The sequence below is a fragment of the Bos grunniens genome, chromosome 3, assembly GCF_055505025.1.
Source record: "Bos grunniens cultivar Pamir isolate PY7600 chromosome 3, Bosgru_T2T1.0, whole genome shotgun sequence".
NCBI classification, from domain to species: Eukaryota; Metazoa; Chordata; class Mammalia; order Artiodactyla; family Bovidae; genus Bos; species Bos grunniens.
This window is the reverse complement of record NC_141167.1, coordinates 112822378-112828511: the sequence shown is the minus strand read 5'-3', so window position 1 is coordinate 112828511 and position 6134 is coordinate 112822378. Positions and strand designations below refer to the sequence as shown.

General features: G+C 41.5%; 1 pseudogene across 1 annotated transcript; it reads right to left on the bottom strand.

Annotated features, from left to right (window-relative positions):
- Positions 1 to 4087: 4087 nt before the first annotated feature.
- On the bottom strand, positions 4088 to 5544 carry LOC147376865 (uncharacterized; annotated as a pseudogene). The gene is made up of 2 exons (XR_015161692.1): positions 5530 to 5544; positions 4088 to 5192 (listed from the first exon to the last, which is right to left on the bottom strand). The product of XR_015161692.1 is annotated as an uncharacterized LOC147376865 (transcript).
- Between the last annotated feature and the right edge of the window lie 590 nt (positions 5545 to 6134).

Sequence of the window (6134 nt, the reverse complement as noted above, 5' to 3'; positions counted from 1 at the left end):
ATGCTTGCATCCCTGGGATAAAGCCCACTTGGTCATGATGTATGATTTTTAAACATATCATTATATTCTGTTTGCTAGAGTTTTATTAAGGATTTTTGCATCTATGTTCATCAGTGATATTGGCCTGTAGTTTTCTTTTTTTTTGTGGCATCATTGTCTGGTTTTGGTATTAGGGTGATGGTGGCCTCATAGAATGAGTTTGGAAGTTTACCTTCCTCTGGAATTTTCTGGAAGAGTTTGAGTAGGATAGGTGTTAGCTCTTCTCTAAATTTTTGCTAGAATTCAGCTGTGAAGCCGTATGGTCCTGGGCTTTTGTTTGCTGGAAGATTTTTGATTACAGTTTCAATTTCCATGCTTGTGATAGATCTGTTAAGATTTTCTATTTCTTCCTGGTCCAGTTTTGGAAACTTGTACTTTTCTAAGAATTTGTCCATTTCTTCCAAGTTGTCTATTTTATTGGCATATAATTGCTGATAGTAGTCTCTTATGATCTTTTGTATTTCTGTGTTATATGTTATGATTTCTCCATTTTCATTTCTAATTTTGTTGATTTGATTCTTCTCCCTTTGTTTCTTTTTCTTATTTTTTAAAAATTTTTATTAAATAAATAAATCCCTTTGTTTCTTGATGAGTCTGGCTAATGGTTTATCAATTTTCTTTATCTTCTCAAAGAACAAGCTTTTAGCTTTGTTGATTTTCGCTATGGTCTCTTTTGTTTCTTTTGGATTTATCTCTGCCCTAATTTTTAAGATTTCTTTCCTTCTACTAACCCTGGGGTTCTTCATTTCTCCCTTTTCTAGTTGTTTTATGTGTAGAGTTAGGTTATTTATTTTACTTTTTTCTTGTTTCTTGAGGTAAGCCTGTATTATTATGAACCCTCCCCTTGGCACTGCTTTTACAGTGTTCCGTAAGTTGGAGTCATTGTGTTTTCATTTTCATTCATTTCTGTGCATATTTTGATTTCTTTTTTGATTTCTTCTATGGTTTGTTGGTTTTTCAGAAGCATGTTGTTTAGCCTCCATATGTTGGAATTTTTAATAGTTTTTTTTCCTGTAATTGAGATCTAATCTTACTGCATTGTGGTCAGAAAAAGTGATTGGAATAATTTCAATATTTTTTTTAATTTACCAAAGCTAGATTTATGGCCCAGGATGTGATATATCCTGGAGAAGGTTCCATGTGCACTTCAGAAAAAGGTGAAATTCTTCAGAAAAAGAAAATTGTTTTGGGGTAAAGTGTCCTATAGATACCAATTAGGCCTAGCTTGTCCATTGTGTCATTTAAAGTTTTTGTTTCCTTGTTGATTTTATGTTTAGTTGATCTATCCATAGGTGTGAGTGGGGTATTAAAGTCTCCCACTATTATTGTGTTATTGTTAATTTTCCCTTTCATGCTTGTTAGCATTTGCCTTACATATTGCAGTGCTCCTATGTTGGGTGCATATATATTTATAATTGTTATATCTTCTTCTTGGATTGATCCTTTGATCATTATCTAGTGTCTTTCTTTGTCTCTTTTCACAGCCTTTGTTTTAAAGTCTATTTTATCTGATATGAGTATTGCTACTCCTGCTTTTTTTTGGTCTCCATTTGCATGAAATATCTTTTTGCAGCCCTTCACTTTCAGTCTGTATGTGTCTCCTGTTTTGAGGTGGGTCTCTTGTAGACAGCATATATTGGGGTCTTGTTTTTGTATCCATTTAGCTAGTCTTTGTCTTTTGGTTGGGGCATTCAACCCATTTACATTTAAGGTAATTATTGATAAGTATCGTCCTGTTGCCACCTACTTTGTTGTTTTGAGTTCAAGTTAATACACCCTTTCTGTGTTTCCTGTCTAGAGAAGATCCTTTAGCATTTGTTGAAGAGCTGGTTTGGTGGTGCTGAAGTCTCTAAGCTTTTGCTTGTCTGTGAAGCTTTTGAATTTTCCTTCATATCTGAATGAGATCCTTGCTGGGTACAGTAATCTGGGTTGTAGGTTTTTCTCTTTCATAACTTTAAATATGTCCTGCCATTCCCTTCTGGCCTCAAGCATTTCTATTGAAAGATCAGCTGTCATCCTTATGGGAATCCCTTTGTGTGTTATTTGTTGTTTTTTCCTTGCTGCTTTTAATATTTGTTCTTTGTGTTTGATCTTTGTTAATTTGATTAATATGTGTCTTCGGGTGTTTCACCTTGGGTTTCTCCTGTTTTGGACTCTCTGGGTTTCTTGCACTTGTGTGACTATTTCCTTCCCCATTTTAGGAAAGTTTTCAACTATTATCTCCTCGAGTATTTTCTCATGGTCTTTCTTTTTGTCTTCTTCTTCTGGGACTCCTGTGATTCAAATGTTGGGGCGTTTAACATTGTCCCAGAGGTCCCTGAGGTTGTCCTCATTTCTTTCAATTCTTTTTTCCTCTCTGCTTCATTTATTTCCACCATTCTATCTTCTACCTCACTTATCCTATCTTCTGCCTCCATTATTCTACTGTTGGTTCCCTCCAGAGTGTTTTTTTTATCTCATTTATTGCATTATTCATTATTGATTGACTCTTTTTTATTTCTTGTAGGTCCTTGTTAAACATTTCTTGCATCTTCTCAATCCTTTTCTCCAGGCTATTTATCTGTAACTCCATTTTGTTTTCAAGGTTTGGGATCATTTTTATTATCATTATTCTGAATTCTTTTTCAGGTAGACTCCCTATCTCCTCCTCTTTTGTTTGGTTTGGTGGGCATTTATCATGTTCCTTTACCTGCTGAGTATTTCTCTGCCTTTTCATCTTATTTAGATTGCTGTGTTTGGCATGGCCTTTCTGTATTATGGTAGTTTGTGGTTCCTCTTTATTGTGGAGGCTCCTCCCTGTGGGTGGGGTTGGACGAGTGGCTTGTCAAGGTTTCCTGGTTAGCGGAGCTTGCATCGGTGTTCTGCTGGGTGGAGCTGGATTTCTTCTCTCTGGAATGAAATAAAGTGTCCAGTAGTGAGTTTTGAGATGTTTATAGGTTTGGTGTGACTTTGGGCAGCCTGTATATTGAAGCTCAGGACTATGTTCCTGCATTGCTGGAGGATTTACATGGTATGTCTTGCTCTGGAACTTATTGGCTCTTGGGTGGTGCTTGGTTTCAGTGTAGGTATGGAGGCTTTTGGATGAGCTCTTGTTGATTAATGGTCCCTGGAGTCAGGAGTTCTCTGGTGTTCTCAGGTTTGGGGCTTAAGCCTCCTGCCTCTGGTTTTCAGTCTTATTCTTAGAGTAGCCTCAAGACTTCTCCATTCATATAGCCCTGATAATCAAACTTCTATGTTAAGGGTGAAAAGATTCTCCACAGTGAGGGACACCCAGAGAGGTTCACAGAGTTACATGAAGAAGAGGAGAGGGACATGGGCGATAGAGGTGACCAGGAGGAGAAGAGGGGGAATCAAAAAGGGGGAGAGCAATCTAGCCAGTAAACAATTCCCTATGTGCTCTCCACAGTCTGGAACCCTCAGAGAGGTTCACGGAGTTACATAAAGAAGAGAAGAGGGAAGAAGGAGATAGAGGTGAGGAGGAGGAGCAAAGGAAGAATCAAAAGGAGAGAGATAGATCTAGTCAGTGCTCTGTCCCCTAAGTGTTCTCTGCAGCCCGGAACACCCGCAGAGATTCACAGAGTTGGGTTGAGAAGAGAAGGGGGAGGGAGGAGATAGAGGTAACCTGGGGGAGAAAAAGGAGAGTCAAAAGGGGGAGAGAGTAATCAAGCCAGTAATCACACTCCTAAGTAAAAATGGGTACTGAAGATTGGATTCTTAAATATACAAAACTGATAACAAATACTATAAAGCAAAGATTAAAAATCTAGAGCAGAAGTTAGACTCTCAAAAATACAATATTAAAAAAAATCACAAAAAGTATAAGAAATATATATGAAGTTTGCTTTAAAAATAAGGTCTTATTTTTTTTTTTGCAAGGTAATAGTTATACGAAGAAGGCAATGGCACCGCACTCCAGTACTCTTGCCTGGAAAATCCCATGGATGGAGGAGCCTGGTCAGCTGCAGTCCATGGGGTCGCTAAGAGTCAGATATGACTGAGCGCCTTCCCTTTCACTTTTCACTTTCATGCATTGGGGAAGGAAATGGCAACCCACTCCACTGTTCTTGCCTGGAGACTCCCAGGGATGGGGGAGCCCGGTGGGCTGCCATCTATGGGTTCGCACAGAGTCGAACACGACTGAAGCAACTTAGCAGTAGGTTATAAAAATGAAAATTAAAGGAGTAATTGAGGGCTTAAAAAAAAGAAAAAAAAATTAAAAATTAAAAAAAAATGTTAATAGTAAAAATATATCTAGGAATTGCTCTGGTGCTGTTGCAGGCAGTGTGGGGTCAGTTCAGTTTCAGATAGTTCTTGTTTCAGCTTATACTTCTCAAGATCTATAGGCCCCTTCCGATGTAGTCAGTGTTAACTACAGGGTTTTAATCTGTTGCACCTGTCACTTCCAAAGCGGTTCCCTCTGTTTATTCAGCGTCTTCTGTTTGCAGGAGTCTTCAGTGTCTAATTTCCGCCCTGACACAAGGGGGCGGAGATGGTCTCTTGTTTAGGCTCACTTGTTCAGTCGTGCTGTGGGGAGGGAGGAACACTGCAAACAAATATCACTGGCGTGTGTGGGGAGTGCTCGCAGTGTCTCAGCCAGACTGGGTTTGCCCCCGCTCACGGCGTGCGTACTTTCCCAGTCTACACTGCTTAGGCTTCAGGTTGCTCTGCGGGGAACGGGCCCTGGATTGTGTGCACTTCCCAGGTCTAAGCCGGTCAGGTTCAGGTTCTTGGGTACTCCACAAAGGCGCAGACTCGGTTGGGCCTGCGTTTTGTGCCATTCCCCAGTTAGAGCAGCTCAGGCGACCAGGTGCCGTGGCGAGCACACTTTCCTCAGGTGCAGTGCATCTTATCACCTCCCTGGTCCCAGCTGCTCGGGTTTCCGGGAGTGCCCGTCTCTGGTGTGCCATGTGTCTCTTCTGGGGAGCTGATCTCTGGCTGCGACCCTCCCAGCGGATGTCAACGGTCCAGAATCCCAGGAAGTCTTTGGTTAGAAACTGGAAGCCGGTTTGTAGTTTGGTAGGGGATGCCCTCTCTGGGGCCAAGTTTGCCCCCTTCCTGCTCTGGCTGGTGCCCGCCTGCCCCCTGTGTCCGGTGAGGGATGGGCTGGTCTGCAGCCGGCTAGCTCTCCTCTGGTATTCACTCAGTCCTTTGTTCTGTGAGAGACCTGGCAGTGCCTTAGGTTAGGGCTTTTTGCAGGATAGTTCTCTCTCTCTTTCCCACCCCCCCACCCCCCCCGCCTCTCTGGCTATCCTACAGTTTAGGTTGCTATCCCACGTTAGCTCCCTCAGATTGCCCTCAGGGCATTCAGGCCCAGTCCTTACCCTAAGCAATGCCACCCACTCTTCTCTGTTCAGCCCCCACTGGCTGGTGGCAGATGCGAGCGTCTGGGCTACTTCTTTGCTGGGAGTTGCCTTTAGGCATGTAATCTGTGGGTCTTATTTATTTATTTTTCCTCCCTGTTATGTTGCCCTCGAAGATTCGAAAACTTACCCCAGACCCGCCCATGAGAGGGTTTCCTGGTGTTTGGAAACTTCTCTATTAAGACTCCCTTCCCTGGACGGATCTCCATCCCTAACTCTTTGTCTCTCTTTTTATCTTTTACATTTTGTTCTACCTCCTTTCGAAGATGATGAGCTGCTTTTCTGGGTGCCTCATGTCCCCTGCCAGTGTTCAGAAGTTGTTTTGTGGAGTTTGCTCAGCGTTCAAATATTCTTTCAATGAATTTGTAGGGTAGAAAGTGGTCTCCCTGTCCTAGTCCTCCGCCATCTTAGGACCCCCCCCCCCCCGCCATTACAGAGTATTGAGTAGTTTCCTGTGCTATTCAGTAGGTTCTTATTAGTTATGCATTTTATATAGAGTAGTGTGGTTATATCAGTCACAATCTTCCAATTTATCACTCCCTTCTCCTAATCTCCTGGTAACCATAAGTTTACTATCTACAACTATACCACTTCTGTTTTGTAGATAAGTTCATTTGTACTTTTTTTTTTTTTTTTTACAATCCACATGTAAGTGATACTATCTGATATTTGTCTTTCTGTGTCTGACTTACTTCAGTCAGTTTAACAATCTCTAGGTCCAACCACATTGCTGCA